The sequence below is a fragment of the Pinus tabuliformis genome, chromosome 2_2 (genome assembly GCF_031772625.1).
Source record: "Pinus tabuliformis cultivar Carrire ecotype Pingquan chromosome 2_2, CPIR1, whole genome shotgun sequence".
NCBI classification, from domain to species: domain Eukaryota; kingdom Viridiplantae; phylum Streptophyta; class Pinopsida; order Pinales; family Pinaceae; genus Pinus; species Pinus tabuliformis.
Window position 1 is genome coordinate 996,718,391 of NC_142300.1, and position 19,381 is coordinate 996,737,771.

Below are 19,381 nucleotides of genomic sequence, written 5' to 3' on the forward strand. Positions count from 1 at the left end.
TGAGGGGGTGGACAGGTTAACATGACTCAGCCGAGCATGATACCACAGCTTGGAGGGCTTGTTCCTTCCAGAGAGGATTACACATTTGATCTCTCCTTTGGGATTGAATGGCGAGAGGTACTGAGTTGGTACTCTATGGAGCAGGTTAGGCGGTTGGATACATCCATGGCCACATGTCAACAGAGGCCATGGACTATTTTTGGGATCCAAGTGGGATTTCCCATCACATCATAGAGCTGGTAGGTGATAGTAGTAGCAACGAGATGGATTTGACAAGTGAGCAGACAGATTTCATGAGTTTTCTTGGCATACTGACGGTGCGTGGAATCACAGGGTGACTAGCTTACTTTGGTAGGAGCTGGTAGGAGGAGGTGGCATCGACAGGCTATCAGACAGGGCATTGTAGGGGGAGAGTGCTCTCTTACTAGTATATGGGACGCAGGGACTACTGAGGGTAGGCGCAGTAGTGTCATTTCCGTTAGCATGTGGGGAGTTGGGCCGCTCAGGTCTTTCAGAGAAAATGGGGGGATGTAGCCCACATCATGGAGGGCATACTAGCAGAGAGGACAATATTTTGGCCCATGCAGGATACTGTATGTTACAAGGTGGTATGAAAGTGGGTAGTGGTACACATGACTACACAAAGTTATGTCATAACATCTAGTGTTATGTAGAGGGATGCAGTCTGATGCATACAGACCCAACGTTAGGCCCTAAAATCTAGTGGTGTGCGGGGCTATGGAGTGAGGAGCAGGGGCCTGCAAAGGAGCATGGAGATGCAAGGTAGTGTGTCATAGTATGTTGGACTGCTTTGTGGAGTGGGAGTGCCTCACATCGCATTGAGTACATGCGAGGAGTGACATGTACAGTGACACATGTGGGACCCAGGCCAGTACAGGATGGCATAGCCATAGTTGAGGGTATCCAACGGTGTACAAGGGTAGGCCATGGTGTATAGTGGCATGTCCAGGAGTACTAGGATGATCGGTGGCAGGCAGGGGCGTATAGTGTTGCACAACGAGGTCATGGCGTGTTACCTCCAGGGAGACCCTTGGATGGAAACATCGGGCATACCTTTGGGCGTAGTTCACCCAAGACCGACAGGGACACAGATGAGCGATAATTGATGGTATCCCTGGGACTCACACACTTGACCCTCTTCTACATCCCTCACGAGCACAGTTGATTTTGCTGTCGAATTTCTGCACTTTGGGCATGAGCCACGGGGGACAAGGAGCTCACCCGAGATATTTGGGTGACACTCAACGCACCAGGGGGGAGACTTTTCAGCAGTGGCGTTGGGTTGGTGCATTAGTTGACAGCCACAGGTTCAGGGATGAGGTGATCATCTGCAGGGGTGGCATATCGTTCATCATCGAGCCTACTTCTAGGGATCTAGTCTCGAGGGAGACATGTGTCACTCTTTTCTTAGGGCATGTCAGGACCGAGCATGAGCAGAGGATAGTGGTTACGACTGAGGTAGTTTCCCAATATGTGTCCAGGATCCATACCTTATATTGGCACATATTCGAGAGGGCGGATGGCAAACCCAAGGGAGATGGTTAGTAGGGACAAGAGGTATCGACATACCCTGAGTCAATTACGAGTATTAGATACCCATATTTTGGTTGCATTTAGGAGGTAGCTCTTTGGCACACGTGGCTTCCAGCGATCATTGGTATTACACAGTGGCAGGCACAGGGCATATTAGCATGCATCAGATTAGCCCACGATATATGGAGCCTATATAGTGATCACATGCAGGGACTAGAGACAAGGGCTAGAGGGATTCCATCGGTTGACAGGGCTATGTTGCAGCAGGTCTGGCTATGGGATGCAGGGATTCAGTTGATCGATAGATAACTCGTGATGAGCAGAGTCGTGGCTGAGAGTGATATAGTTCGCTCTTGGGATGACAAATGGGGGTTCACATATAGTTTCATCATATGGGGAGGCATACATTGTTTGTTGCTGCATAGGTTCAAAGTTAGATTTGGATGGTAGGCCTGGGTGCCACGAAGATGCCCAGGCAGGATGTGTCTTGCCTCTTCTAGTATTCCACCATCGAGTTCCAGGAGAGGAGGACACTGACTGTGCATGATGGGGAGTATGACATACTCAGAGTAGCGCAGAGTCAACGTGGTGGTACCACTATGGGACTAGCAGGGAACTGGGGCATCACAACTCTTCACATCTCAATAAACTTTAGGGGTTCACCAATCATACAGATCTTCCATTGGGCTTTAGCGAGTCACTGATGGAGCAGGGGACTTCTGGTACTTTCACCGGGCAGGATAGTGAGTGGAGCGAGGGGAGCTTCATGTTGGACAAAATTGTCTGGGATCCTAGTATTGAAGGATTCTTCCATATCAGGACAGTGCAGAGGTCAAGTACGATCCAATGGCACATCTAGGACCCTGGAAAATTTTGCAGTGACAGTGGGGAGCAACCGTTAGAGAGGTTGCTTGCTCAGGAATTTCTTGAGAAAAAGCAATTTTTGGTGCATTGGAAAAGCTCCCCGGATGAGGATGCCACCTAGGAGGGTGAGCACATTCTAGAGCACCCATCTGTGAAGTTGCTTGAGGGAAAACAACATTTGGGAGGGGAGGATTGTCATGTCCCTTCTCAAACACATTTATAACAGGGTGCTGCTACATAATTTTGCACAATTTTGGTTAATGAAGGGAACCCATCATTTTCGACTTAGGGACTTAGGAGGCAATTTGACTTTATTTGGTCGCTAGTGGAATGTGGGGTCCATCCACATGGGAGATCGATTTGGCCCATTCGAATAGCTTGGAGGGAAAGTCAAATAGGTGGATGGAGAGGCCCACATGAAACTAGGGAGGCCCAAGGAGTTATAAGAAGGGAGCAGCGCTCATTTTGGATTAATTCTTACACCTTGCAATCAAAATTAATTAACTGCTCACTCTGCTATTTAGCTGAGTCAACTAGCTGTTTAGCCACGAATCTTTGAAGAGGGAGATTCAACCTCTACTTCGGGGGACCATCTGTGCCTGCCCTAGAGAGGCAATTCCATAAATATTTCAAGAATTCTGGGAGTGTCTTACAACACTATCATTCAGCCACAACAGGGAGTGTGTATTTCTGGCGAGATGGAGAATACGCAAGGGGACTTTTGGAGCTATTAGTGATCAAGAATTTGTCATGAGATTTAGAGGATTGGGAGAGCAGAAAAGGGCCAGCCTTTCTTGTGAGTTTGGAGCTAGAAAAGTTAGCATCCCAACAGTCTGATTTATAGTTACCTAGGCATGCAGAGAGAGCCATCACTCAGCTCACGTGGGAGTTGGAGGGAGGAATTGTAGAGTTGGAGATGGTCGGGAGAAGTAGGAGTTCACTTGGAGGGGCATTTGAGGATGATTGCTAGAGTTAGGAGAGCATAGATTGACAGGATCAGTCATAACAACAAAATTCGAAATTGGAGGAGGGTCAAGCTATGCAGGGTCAATTTTTGAAGGTTGGAACTAAGGAAATCCCTTTCTGGGTTTTGGGAAAGTATCACACTCCTAAATTTATAGAATTTTCTGGGTAGATCTAAGGGGTCAAACAGGGGTCCCAAGTCAGGGAACACCCAGAGGAGCTAAGGGGAATTTGGGCCCAAATTTCGAGGTCAACATTCGGCAAATTACTTCGTGGGTTCTTCTAGGTTTAGGCCAAGGAGAAAGGAGCTGAAATCTCATAATTTTCTGAGCACGAGAAGCAGTCATTCCAACCCTTCGAAGTCAATAGACATAGCAGTTTTTTGGGGCAGCAGCCTTCAGTTCAATACTATCTCGCCTAGGTTTTGTCATGCTTTTCCATTGAGACAAGTCCAGGTGCACAATTCTATTTTACTATTGTCTTTGCTCCTGAAAAAAGTAATAAAATGGCTCAGCAATTCTCTATTCCCAGTGTTTCCATGGGTGCTTAATGTATATTTCATTTTTCTGATTGCTAGATTGTTTGCATGCTTTGTATATCACTTACATTCATGTTTAGGAACATTACAACTAGCCAAATTATTTAGCCTTTGCTGGACAAGGAAATTGATTAAAGGAGTAGATAGCAGGTGGCAACCCAACATTCCTTTGATGGCATCCAAACCGACTTGTATTTTTTGTCTGCCCCCAACAACCCAATGCAGGTTGCTACATAACCATGGCACCACAGACCTTAGGCTTCTCCAGATGACAGAAATGGAAGATTTCGATGGGGTGCCTACTACTATCCATGCCTCCAACATACCTTGGGGAATGTACTTGTCCATCATAATGGAATGCCAGAGTCCTCTATCTCTAAACATACGCCATAGACTAGTCGTTAGGAGCGCTTGATTGAAGCTTTTAATATTCTGAATTCCCCAACCACCCAAATTTACTGGTCTAGAGATAAGATTTAGCCTTGCAAGTGGAATCTTTTTATAGGGACTGGATCCAGACCACAAAAAAATTGCAATAATAGAATCAATATTTTTTATGATAGCATGTGGAATTTGGAAAATGTGCATCCAAAACACTGGGATTCCTTGAAAAACAGCTCGAACCATAATTAACCTACCTCCCAAAGATAGCCATCTATGGTCCCATCTGAGCAAAGTCCTCTCGAATTTTGTAATGAGTCATTCCCAATTCGATATTTTATACTTGTTCGGTTTCAGTATGCATCCCAAATATTTAAAACCCTGAGATAAACATCAGATCTTCACCCCAAACATGGATGCAATACCAATTATCTCTAGAGAGTCACCCTCATCCGAAATAAGCTCAGATTTCTCACTGTTTATATAGAGTCCAGAAGCCCTGTGAAAGTTTTGAAAAGACTTGTGAAAGGATTCCCATTCAACAATTTTTTCCTCTCCAGCACAAAGTATGTCATCTACAAATAGTAGATGTGATAACAGACTATTTCTGGAAATCCTACATCCCAAAATAGCCCTCGTTTCCATCATAACTTGAAGACTTCTGCTAAAAACATCCATAATTAAAATAAATAACAAAGGAGACAATGCGCATCCTCGTCTCACCCCTCTGTGCATTTTGAAGAAATTTGTGGGATCCCCATTTATAAGAACCACCAATGAAGCTGACGAAACACATGCCATAATCCATCGAACATGCCTATGCTTGAACCTAATTTTATAAAGTATTATTGTGAGGAATTCCCAATCTACACAGTCATAAGCCCAATTCAAATCAATTTTCATAATACATGATTTCTTCTTCCTCAATTTTATCGAATGAATACATTCTTGGGCAATGGCCACTGCATCCTGTATTCTCCTGTTAGACAAAAAACCGAACTTCTCCAATGAAATGTGTGGGGAACTGATATTTTTGACATGATTAGCGATGATTTTGGACATCAATTTGTAGACAAAATTACATAAAGAAATTGGCCTATAATCTGAAAGAGACTTAGGATTCGAAATCTTAGGAATCAGAGTTAAGAAGGTTGAGTTGATTTCACCTAGGATACACCCGGAAATCCTAACAACCTCCACCATCCCCACCAGATCTGACCCCAACAGATAAAAAAAGTGAAGAAATAAGTCGCTAGGCCAGCTATTGGGACCAGGACTATTGTCCATTACCATCTCCTTAAGTGTTTGGTGTACCTCCCCATCAAATATGTGGGCCTCTGTCAATGCAAAATCCTCGTCAATTACCCAAGTCGAGAAACTATTAGAAAGATCCATTTTTTCTTCCATATGATCTTCCCCCCTTTCCAGAAATTTATTTTTGAAAAAAAGGAAAACCGCCTCTTTAATCTCCTCAGGAGTAGAAATAGTATGTCCATTCTCATCTTCGATAGACCAAATTGAATTAATTTTTCTTCTTTTGGATGCCACCCGATGGAAAAATTTAGTGTTACAATATCCCCCTTTAATCCATGCTAATCTGCTTTTCAGATGCCATTCATCCTCCTGCATTTTTAAAATTTTGTCTTTTCTAGGTACTAGTTCTAAGATGGCCCTATGTTGTAATTCGAAGAAGAGGCCAGGGGAAATCGTGTCTAACCTCATTGCAATTTCTTGATCAATTGATAATAGTTCCTTTCTAATCTCCACTCTCTGGTTTTTGACCCATGATTTGTCCAATGTTTTTAGGTGTCTGAGTTTCTCCAATAAACTCATTGTGGCATCATTAGCAGCAGATAAAGTCAATTGAGCCCAAGACTGGTATATCAGATCATAAAAATCTGGCTCTTTGACCCAATTCATGTTGAACTTGAATGGGATCTTAACCACTCCCAGATTGCCTGCGCATTCCAATACAATGGCCTCGTGGTCTGATATTTTTGAATAAAAAGACCAAGATTTTATTTGATTCAACCTCTGGTACAACCAAGGATCCACCAAGAATTTGTCGATTCTTTTGGCAATACTCTCTGGCCCCAACCTCCCATTATGCCAAGTAGGCCCCAAAGATGCAGGGACAATGTCATGTAGAGCCTTTCTATCCAGGAGGTCGGAGAAAAAACCAGATAAGGGGTCAGAATTTGCTTTGTTTCCCCAACACTCACCAGCATTCAGAGTAAAATTTAGGTCCCTTGCCACTATCAAAGAATGTAAGTCCAGCAAGCCAGACACATCAAGCATATCCCAGTAAGCCCTACGATTAGAGTATGGTGCATATAGATTTAAGATGCGTAGTCTACTATTCCTGCCACAACTGTGACCAGTTAGAATTATTCTGGTCTTTAAACTGTAGGCCTGGAAAGTGTAATAATAAGGGTCCCACATGGCAGCAAGGCCCCCTGAGTTTCCACTAGAATTAGATGCACATCCCCACCATGATGGACATATGGAGAGCAGGATCTCCAAATCTTTCTCCTTTGAGCACATTATTTCTTGAAGTAGTACAATAGACAGAGAGTTGGATCTTATGTGATATTGGAGGAATCTTTTTGTTGAGGCAGATCCCAGCCCTCTAAGATTGAGAGACATCATCTTCATCATGAACTATAAGTGATCGATAAAGCTGCTTTAACGTCCTGGTTGTGAAGATCATCCTCTACCTCATATGTTTCATTTGTGGGTCCCAGATCGAAGGAGGGGATGAGAGGCTCCTCCATGGCTTTAGAAAATTTGTGATTCATTTCAGATTCAATATCACTAAACGGGGTAATTTTTCTGAATTTAGGCTCTTTTCGTCTTGATTTGTTATGTTCTAAAGAAACCTGACTCCATCCTTCAAGGTTTCTCTACTAAGAATATTCTTTCCCTTAACTGAAATGGGTTCAAGCTCCGGACCAGGAAAATACTCTAATTTCTGGATGTCTATGTCCACCGATAAAGGTGACATGTATGATTCAAAAAGGGGTCTTGTTGCAAATTGGGGAAAGCAGGGATAATCGGCTAGTTTTGTTTGCAGACTGTCCAACCTCTTTCCCCTTTCTTTTTATAGGAGTTTGAAATGTGGACTCCCCCAGTTTCTCCATATTTGCACCACCTTTGACACCAGTCACTTCATCCAAAGGAAATTCAAGAGCCTTTCTCGAATTTTGGATAGGCAACTTCTTTTGAGCCAATCCCTCAAAGCCATTCCTCCCTTCAAAGACAAAACTTCCCTGATCGGGCCCCCTACTCGTCTAGCCAGGATGTCGAATTTCCATAATATGATCTGTAGACACCCTTTTTCTATCCCCAAAGTGAAATGGGCAATTGGCTAATAGGTGGCCAATTTTATGGCATTCCAAACACCTAAAGGGGATTCCCCAATAGTCAGCCTTTTGTCTAATAGAAAAAAGTTTCCCAACATATGTCAATCGCTGCTGGTAAACCCCTTGCAAGGTTCACTTCCACCAGAAACCAAACAACCTTCTTATCCAACAACCATGTGCAACCCTCATCCACGTAGTATAATTTTCCTATTATGCCTGCAATTCCCTTGATGGCAACCTTTGTCCACAACTCCACTGGAAAACCAGGTAACTTCGCTCATATAGTTTTTCTTTTTGGTGTTTCTACCACAAGGTTGAAACCGAGTTTCTAGTGATGGAGGGTCAAAAAACCCCGACCTTTAACCCATGGTAATCCCACAATCTTCGATGTGTCCTCCTCAGTCAGAAAATGGAAGCCAAACCACCCATTGACCATTGCACTGACCTTTGGTCGGTAACCTAAGAGGGAAGACCAACACTTTTGTGTCCAATCCTTCATCTGAACACCATTCATCTTAATATACTCCCACCTCCCAACCAACATACGTTTCTTGAGTCTAATCACATTCTCCCAGTACAGGTCAACACCAAGAATAACTTTTTGCATTTCCTCTTGGGCCTTGATTGGCTTCTTACCCTGCTCCTTAGAAATTTTGCAGCTCGGTAGAGTCTCTTGAAAAGAACTGGCATGGCTAGCCTCCTCTGTCAATCCACCTGGAACTATAGAACCCCCAACTGTGTCAAATGTTTTTTTGTGTTGAAACTCTCCAGTGTTCTTACCTTTCACCCTCCCCTTCTTAGTGACAAAGCATGTCCCGTGTTTTCCAGTACTGGCCAACTTTTTTCTTTTAAGAATTGCAGTTTCATTTTCAGCAGCCATAGTTACTTCTATTAGGCTTTCAACATCTACATCCAGTTCCATGATTGGGGATTGGGCCTCCATTTGGGAAAAATCGACTACCCACCAGAGCCAGCAAGGAAAAATTTGTGCAATGAACTGCCAACCAACACAACCAAGTCAAACACGAGTTTTTGTGGCCGTGTTTGTTGATGTGCGACATACATAAAACACAACAAAACGTTGATTCATGCCACCAAACATGCCCATAAAAAAAAATGGGACTTTTCTTATAAATCCTCAATGTAACAAACTCACTCCCATTAGAAAAAAAAATACCTATTATACCACCACCAATAGTCCGATTTAACCGAATCCCTGATAAAACTTTTTGTCCAGAATCAATCAACCTACAGAGTCAAATGGCCTTTCGTATACCATAGTAGGGAAATAGCCTCTTTTTATTATTATTTTAGTACCCAATACAAAAAACACACCTATCATCGAAAGTTTGGGCAAGAGAGAAAATTCGGGCAAAAATATCAGCGGGACCTTTGTTAAGATTTTCAAAACTTACTGGCGAGTTAGTCTTAAGAAAACCAATGGAAATGTGGACACCATGATGATTGATTTAGCCAGTGGTCCAGTAGGACAATAGATTCTTTCCGCTGAAACCAACTTCCCGGCTCCAAAACTTTTAAAACTCAAAAAAACTTCTGGTTAGACAGTAAAGTTCTAAAATGTGCCAATAATATCGCCGCAACAATTCTACACCAGAAATAATACCTATGATCACCAAATAGGTGCTGCCAGATGTAACACTTTTGAAAAACACTGGAATAGTGACTTGTTTATTGTCCCCCAATCTTATCAAAACACTTGTAGATGTTTAATTGACGGTGCCACTTCTACAACAATAGTTGATATGTTGAACGTTACTTTTTGAAAATACCAATCACCACCAACCTTCCTTAATTGACCGCATTTATTATGGAAATTGAAAAATCATCGGTATGGCTTCGAATCTGATGGAGTTGTTGTATCCAGTAAATTTCTTAAGCAATGTGTACTAGGGATGCTAGGAGGAGTAGTCCTGCAACCAACAACACCAGATTTGACACCACCAGAAGTACACTTTAACCATTTATTTTTTGCTAATTGACATTTGAAGTTACCAAACTTATCCCCTGTTAATACTTCAATCTCCGACTTTCCCTCCATAATCTGGTTACTGGATTTTGTTCCCTGCATCCTTATGTTTCAGTTTCTGGTACATTGAGGACCCATCCCTTGTTTTCAGACTTGAGATTTTCCACTATGAATCATCTTTGCATTTAAAGGAACCAACCATATGTTATTCTATTTGTGAACTCCTTGAATTTTCTTCCAAAAACTGTTTTATGATTTCTTTTATCCGCTTTCATGATGGATTTGTCTGGGTAACGGATTAGGAGGTTAAGAGAAGCTTCATACCACATACTCTTATGGATTTGGGCTCTCTTATATTGTTCTATCCTTCACAGACCTTCTTACTTCGCTAATCATGAGATAAAGGAGAAAAATAGCACTAGCAAACAATATCACCAACAACATGCATTCAAATGTATACTTTCTATCCATTTTTAATAGGTCAAAACATGTACCTCATACCAAATATTTCCAAAAGAAGACCTCCCTTATCAGATGACAACTCCCTCCTCTTGTAGTAGTAGCCTAAATCTCCCAGTCAAGTAGTGTCTGATTATTTGAACGCTGATCAGAAGAAGATCTCCCTTCTCAGATGACAACTCCCTCCTCTTGTAGTAACAGCTAAAATCTCCTAGTGAAGCACTCTCTGACTCAAAATCCGACTGATGCCTGTCATGAAGACACTATACATCCTGAAAAGCATACCTCCTACTTAAGTGTAGCTTCATGATTCCTATGATTCCTTCAAAGATATTTCTGTGGCCGAAAAGTTAGTTATCATCACTAACAAGGTTTCTTTATGGGAGTCCCCATTGTAATAAAGAAAATCAAAGTTTTAAATTCGCTGTGTTATAGTCTATTTGGTCTTCAAATTTTCAAATCCAAATTACAACCATTAAACTTAAAAATTTAAATAACTTTTCGAATTAAAAACTACATTCAAACATTCTTACTACAAGATTTTTACCTTTCGAGAAAGTTATCTAAAAATTTCGGACGCTTACCTTTCAGGTGTGTGGCTCGGCCCCACCACTCCATCATCGAAAGGTCGGTTGTCATCTCCAACGGGGTTTCTTTATGGGAGTCCCCGTCGTAATAAGGAGAATCGACTTCACTTCTGTGGCTTGTACCGTCCTCCAAAGCTCGTCAACTTATCCCATTGATGTGATTCATGCGGATTGGAATTTGGTTTACATTGACTAGTGATATTAATGTCTAAACGTTAGAATTTTTACATCAATGGTTGTAAATTTTTAGATTTATTTAATTAATATTTTTTAGAAATTTGATTTACATATTGGAACTCCGTTTTACTTTTACTAGTGATATCAATTTCTTAACGTTTGGAGTTCTATATTAATAGTTTTTTTTATCAGTTAATTAATTAATATTTTTACATCTTTCTAGAGACCAAGTTATAAAAATATTTCATGTAAAAATTTAATTATATAAAAGTTAAAACTCTTGTTTATTATATTTTTTTTTAATTTTTGTTTATTATTTATTACTATTAATTATTTATGTATTTAATAATTTTAAAATAATATAAATTATTTTTAAAAGTATTTTAATGATAAATACAAATTAGTAGTAGGCAGGTAAGGATGGCACAAAGATGTTTAATTTTTGTATATCATTAAGGAATATAAGAAGATGTCAATGTCATTTTGCAAAATCAATGGGGAATATAGAGATAACATTTTGCAGGGAGGAGGTGAGCTCTAATTTAGAATATTAAAAGTATCTCTTGGTCTTGAGTAAAACAAAAAAAAATATTGCTAAAATATAAACCAACTCAAGTTGCATAGCAAAATTGTGATGCCCTTACTTAATCATATTATCTTACATTGTGTTAATAACCAACCAACTGAATGATTGTTCTATGTGCTTGATTCTGATATGTATTATTAGTATACATAAGAGGTATGCTTATGCTAGCTATATATCCACAACTAGCAAGAACGTGCTAGTATCTTGTACCCTATTATGCTAGACAATTAATTAATAATTAAGCTTGATTAGTGAATAAGCTAAGATTAACTTTAAGCTCGATTAACGATCAAACTTAGTTTAATCTTAAGCTTGCTTAATAGTTAATATGATTAAACCTCATTAATGATCAAGCTTATTAACCTTGCTTAATAGTTAAGTTTGATTAGTGCTTACTTAACTCTCAATCACGACTTATAATTATTAAATTATATTTAAACATTGATTATTTAATATTTAGTTGATTGGATTCTTGTGATTCCATAACATTGACTAGCATGATTAAATATTAATATTTTATTCTTATATTATTTATTCCTCATTGCCAAGTTGTCTCCTCAGATTAATTTGAGGACTACGGGGGGCGTTATGGCATATATTAAGTGGGTGGAAATTATGATGGGTGATTAACATTCATTTCAAGGGAGGCATAAGTGCAAGGAGTGGGGAGGTCAAGGGGGATCATGTCTTTAGTGTTTTTTTAAATTGGTTTGGCCCATGTGGAGGAAAGGGTGAGAGGTAGAATCGAGAGGAGGGAAGAAACCAAGAGAGGTTAAATATGGACTTAGATAGTGAAACTGTAGTGGGAATGACGTTGGACTGAGAGCTCAAGCACACTACAACTGTGGTTGGACTTATGCTTGGAAGGCTAGGGAACCTGTGGATGTTCCCTAGGCTAAGAAGTGGGATAGACTTTCCTATTTGGCAAGGTGGCATATTCAGTCAGGTAATCCTAACACAGACACTACAACTGAGCCATAATAATTAGGTATTCTTATTGTTGTTGTGTAATTTATGTAAATTTCCATAAATCAAATTCTTTACATGTTTTTAATGTTTTTGATATGTTGTAACACACACACACAGAAACACACAATTGTCAAATATGTTTTCTTTTTTTCTTTGAAATTATGTGACAAAAAATGGTTAATGTGTCTTACACGTGATATTAGAGCCGAATTCAAAATATGGACCCTAAACCCATCGCAAAAACTTACATCTAATACTATGATCCATATTAGGGTTCTCTTACACTGGAGAATTATTTTCACTTAATCTACATGACATCATTCCATTTATAAACATCTCTTATTATATTGTATAAACCATCATAGATTGCCATTTTTTCATTTGGAGACCAATATTTTTAGAATCCTCCATGAATTTTTTTTTACCGTCACCACATTGTCTAACTACAATCAATTTCCTTTTCAGAACACACTTAATATAGGTGTAGTCTATAATGCGACTTTTTGAAAGTCTTTCTGGCAGGTTTTTCCGGTCGAAATCCGGCAGGAATTTATTGGAATCGAAGTTTGATAGCTAGTTTCTGCACAATGAAAGCGTCCCAGGGGTTTTCGAGGGTGCTGAATCCAAATATGCAGTTAAAAAACCATTTTAACTGCAAGAAATCAAGATTTAACCTCAATTTCTTCCGCCGGATTCCGTCACCGGAATCTCCAAAAAGTCGCATTATAGACAACTCCCTTAATATATTCTTGAATGGGTTGAAGGCCACGTGTTGATGGTTCAACAACTTGGCATCTAATAAGCTACACAGTAAATATAAAACCAATGATTGTTCTTTGTGATTATTTCTTCATCATATAGCGAAAGTGAGTAAGCCAATCCACTCCCAACTATGTTGTACGAGGAGCCTGAATTTCACTCCTTGTTGTTGTTATAAAAATGAAAGAGAGTAGATAGAGATTATACACAATATAAATCACTCACTGTGATATATTTATTGATCGCAATAGTTACAAATATATAGGACATTAATCACTGACTTCGACACATCTAGATCATGCCTACAACTCATACATAGGAAACAAAAACATCTAGATTGACGCTTGGGAGCTCACAATGACAACTCATGACAACACATGGAATCATTACTTCCAATACCCTCTCTTAATGCTTACATGAAAACATTGAAAACACATATTACAACAACAAGGATAATCTATGTCTGACTAGTCTTCATCAGCACTCACATCCACTCTGGAATCTTGCAAGCATCGCTCTTTCACCACCACATCTTCGATCTATCACTTGACCTCCATTTCAAATGTAATCGCCTCTAACCATTGTTGATGAAATTTGCAAGATCAAAATATTGAAACCTTAATATCAATTTAAAAAAATATTAAATATTAATAATATAATACATAAATATTAAAAAAAACACTAATCATACAATCAACTCGCTCAAAAAATATTTGAAGTAAATAATAAATTTTAACTAGAATCAACTAGAACATCCCACTAACAAATAACCCAACAACTCACATAATATTTATAATATTAAATAATATAAAAACGAGACATATACTTGGACATGTCTATTATTTATGATTCATTGACTTCGACATTCTGTATTATTTAGGATCCATTTCTATATTATTTAGGATTCACATACTTCGACATGTCTGTATTATTTAGGATCCATGTGTGATTTATTTAGAATTCAAAGGCTTGGACATTTTTGTATTATTTAAGATTCACAGGTTTGGACATGTCTGTATTATTTAGGATTCACAGACTTGGAAATGTTTGTATTATTTCAGATTCCATAATATTCAAAGCCCATCCAGTTTTGCAGTGTTGGATTCCTTCAAGATGATCCATCTCCGCTTGTTGTTGTTGCATATATAGCAACCCTAGATTGTCAAATGCCAATATTATGATCAAGCTGGCCATGTGAAAGATCAATTTTTTGATCTTCATCCTTATGAGTATTGTGGTAAGCACACTCATCATTCAAACAAATGTTACGGAAATAAAAATGCTGCAAGAACGAAGATTCACCTTGGATGGGTCACTTCTCAGCAATGGTCTTCAACAACCAAGAAGATATGACATTCATACTGCATGATTTGTTCTCGAGTATTGAGTAGTATTGCAACGAAGGTTTCTTCATCTTCTCACCTTGTATCCGACAGGGGAGGAATTGATGGTCAATTAGCAGCTTTGAAGATTCATCATTCAAAGATTTATCAAGTGAGTCTAAGTGACAACCTGAACCTGCTACCTGAGCGTACATCCAAAGACAACCATAGCCAAATTCAAAGTTGTTGCTAGAGACAGAGTAATGCCCCATGAGCATTTCTTTGGTTGGTGGCCTTCCTTATACCACTATAGGTTGAGACCTCCCTTTTCAAGTTGAGGTGTTTTTTTTTTTTTGCAGGTTGAGAGCTCCATTTCTCAGATGAATCTCTCCCTTTTCATGACATTTGGAACACTTCCTCTCGAAGAAGACTTCAACTTCTAGCCAGACTTGGAGTTTTTCTAGGAACTACTTCGTGATTTAGTTCCAGAGTTGGTGGCAGCCTTAAACCACCATTGGTTGAGACTTTGAGTTCTTCCACCTTTTGGTTTGTGATTTTTTCTTAAACCACCATTTCAGAGAGCACATTCAGCCATTGGATGTCATACATTTTTGCATTTTAGCTCTCTTCTTAGACTCTCATATACGCCCCTTCAGATTAAGGGGGAATGTTGGACACCTAATCTGTTAGGGTTATGGTGCATTATGTAATCATTTACTAAAGTCCAAGAAACCCTTGAAAGTGAATCCAACTGTTTCAAAATTGTATTTATATGTACAATATTCTCAATACAAATTGAATTCATTTTTCCAATTGTCATTCCAACATAACCTCTTCTAAAAAAAATCATTGTGTGCATGGGACATTTTTTAATATTATTAAACCAATTAATAAGGATCATGGAATCACCAAAAATATGTAAGTGATGAAATTCTTTTTCAATATGAAATAAAAGAAAAAACTTAAATCTTAAAATTTCTGGATAAATGTTTAAACCTACCCAACCTCCAAGCAAAGATGCCCCATATATATATATATATATAACATTAATAATAATAATTTATATTACTTTATTCTAAAAATCATTTTATAAAAAATCTTTATATTACTTTTAAAAATCTCTTCTAAAAAAATTCCAAAATAATATTTTAAACAATCTTATGTAATTTGAAGAGAGTTACTTGTTATTTTACTCAATAATTATTTATTGAAAATTAATAATATTTATCTATATTATTTAATTAAAAAACCTTATTTTAAAAAATAAAAATATTTTCTCTTTTAATAGAAAGCATTTGCTCTTCTATTTTTATGAAAATAAAAGAAAAAAATCATAATTTCTCTTCAAAATAGAAAACAAAAATTTAAGAAAATTATTTATTGAAAATTAATAATATTTATCTATATTATTTAATTAAAAAACCTTATTTTAAAAAATAAAAATATTTTCTCTTTTAATAAAAAGCATTTGTTCTTCTATTTTTATGAAAATAAAAGAAAAAAATCATATTTTTATGAAAATAAAAGAAAAAAATCATAATTTCTCTTCAAAATAGAAAACAAAAATTATATTTCTTAAATGTTATATATAAATGTAAAAAATAACCATTTAGAAAACAAAAATTATATTTCTTAAATATTATATAAAAATGTAAAAAGTAAAAACTCACGAACACAATATTTTTTAATATTGTAAGATTAAAAATCTTAATTATATTTTTATATTTTTTAAATCACATATAGATGGTTTGGCTTCACCTGGCCGAGAGAATAGGTTTCAAAAACTCTCAGGAATCAACTGAGAAAATAGACCACACTGGCAATACAACTCAACACATGAAAATCGGCACTTAGAAAACTACAAAAATCTGAGAAGAATGCGTGAACGATTTGACCTCTTTCTCCACAACCAACGACATCAATGCAAGTGGCCACACAATCATACAAAATACTTAAAAACAAATAAGCTTATCAATAATTTTATACTTATAAATATTGATAAAAACACTAATCATACAAAATACTTAAAACAAAAAAACTTATCAATAACTTATCAATAATATGTTTTACCAGTCAAATCCCATGATATGTGCTCCTTTCCAGTTGTCAAATTTAAATATACTTATCAACAACTTATCAATAATATGTTTTACCAGTCAAATCCCATGATATGTGCTCCTTTCCAGTTGTCAAATTTAAATATAGGAAAAAATGTACTTATGTTCATATACATTTCTTTTGAACGACAACCGCATGTTATGTTTTATTGGAAAAATTACGGTTTTGAGGAGTTTGGTAATAAAAAGTAAATAATAATGTAATTTGTTTTAATAATTTTTTTAAGTAAAGTAATTAAATAATATTTTGAATTAAAAAATAATAAATATTAAATTTAATAATAAATGGTTTAGTATTATTGTAAAATTTAAATATTTTTTATTATAATTTAAATAAATAATTAGAAAAATTTAAAATAATATTTTTTGGTAAGTAAAACATATAATTTAGTTTAATTGATGATATATTAAAATTTTTGTTATTGAGAAGCCTAGAGTTTAATTTTCTAATCATTTTAGAAACAGATTCAAACTAAAACTAAAAATATGAAATTAAAATTATATTATATTTGAAAACCTATCATCTAATATTATAATTTTAATAATCATATTAATAAATATTAAATTTCTTACCAATAATATTTAAATTTCAAAATTAGATTTGTTGAAAATAATATTCAAAGTGTTGATTTGGTGGCTTTTCAATATCTAAAAATCTTTTGGCCTGGTTAATCGACCAGCCAGCACCAATCCGATTCCTCCTAGAAACTTCTTGCTTAAAGACAAACTGTATTCAGCCAGGAAATAAGGTAAATTCACATACTCCAAGCTCTGAACGTAAAACCTTTCCCCCTCTTGATACTGATCGATTTGAACGAACCCTGCCTTACCTAAAATACGAACAACCGCTCGCTCATTCGTCAGCTTATCATTTTCGTCCGTTGTGATAGAATGTTCCAAGAACATCACCTATAGCTTTCAACCTGGCGTCAGACTGACGCCAGAATTCCAGGGGAAGGTTAGGAAGTTTCACCCAAGTTGGAGTGCTGGAGTCGATTGCTTCCCTTGCATCAAACAACGGATGCCAAGGTCTGAGGGTAAGAAGGCTCCTCTCCAAATACCACCGGTTAATTTTTTTTCAAATTCAAAAAATGAGATAATTTTTAGTATGATTCTATTTAAATAAGAGTATCATAAATTTTGTCATTTAAGTAAAGTCTATTCTGTGAGTTTATATAGACTTTTTACAGGTCCATATTATTGAGAGACTTAAGAAAACTAAAAATTATGTCGCTTTATAATATTAATCAGAATTTTTTTTTCATTTTTAAGAAAACTATCTTATATAAAGCGTCTACAAAATAAAAAGAGACATTCATCATGAAAGATTTATCTTTACTATTGCCAATACTTTATGAAGGGTTTGTGGAAATATTTTGTTCAATGCCATATGCACTCCAGTCTTTGATAAAAAGCTTATGGATGAATCTATTTCTTTGTAGATGTGAGGAGAAGAAATGTTGTCCAAAACTTGCTTCAAAGGTGTAATCTTTTCTAAAATAGGTATGCATGTGAAATCTTTGAATATTATAAAACTAATTAATGACGATCATGGAATCAACAAAAAATTGTAATTGGCTACATTCTCTTTTAATGGAAAATAAGAAAAGAAGCTCAAGGCTTAGAATTTATGCATAATTGTTTAAACCCTTGCCCAACTCACTCTCTATGTTGAAAGAGTGATTTCCCTGTAGGAAGAGAACAATCCCTCAATCGCATCCACCTCACAAAGTTGCCCCGTCAAAAATTATATATAGTAATAATATTAATTTATATTAGTTTATTCCAAAAATCTCTTAAAAACAAATGTATATTATTTTTTATAATTTCTTAAAAAAAAATTAAAATAATAATTTTATGTAATTTAAAGAGAATTACTTGCTATTTTATTTAATAATTATTCATTAGACGTTAATAAAATTCATTTATATTACTTTATTTAAAAATTCTTATTTGAAAAAAAAGCAATTGTTTTTCTAAAAACCAAGACCATAATTTAGGCTCAAAATAGAAAAAACCTTATATCTCTCATATATATATATATAAATATATAAATATTAAAAATTAAAAAAAAAAAAAATATATATATATATATATATATATATATATAATATTTGGCTTGAGATACCGTTTCAATCACGCTCCTAATATCATGAATCAAAGTAGGCAATAAACCGCACTTGTAATACAGCTCAACGCATGACAATATTAAACGCCAAATTGAACATTAAGTGGTTAGCAAATATTAAGTGTTAAAGAAATTATGTGAATGATTCCACCTTTCTCCACTATCTTAGACTTTTGTGATATTTCTTACTTTTTAATATAAATTTAAAAAAATATTAAATGTTAGACCTTAGACTTTTATGATATTTCTCATTTCACATTACAGAGCTACCACTTTTAATATGAATTTTAAAAAATATTAAATGCTAGATCTTAGACTTTTTTTTATCCATATTGATAATGAGATTGTCTTCCAAATTAATCACATCATGAAGATTTGATTAACAACTGTCTAATGTGATTCACCTTAATCCTCTCCATAATATGATTAATCCTAAAAATAATTTCATTAAAAATATTAAATATCAATAATTTAATACACAAATAATAAAAAAAACATTAATCATACAATCAATTCTGTTAAAAATATCCTGATTTCAAGATTAATCAAGATTTTAAATGAACCAAAATTTTGAGCCAATGTTTATTAATGCAACACAAAAAACACTTCAATACAATGCTCTGAGTTG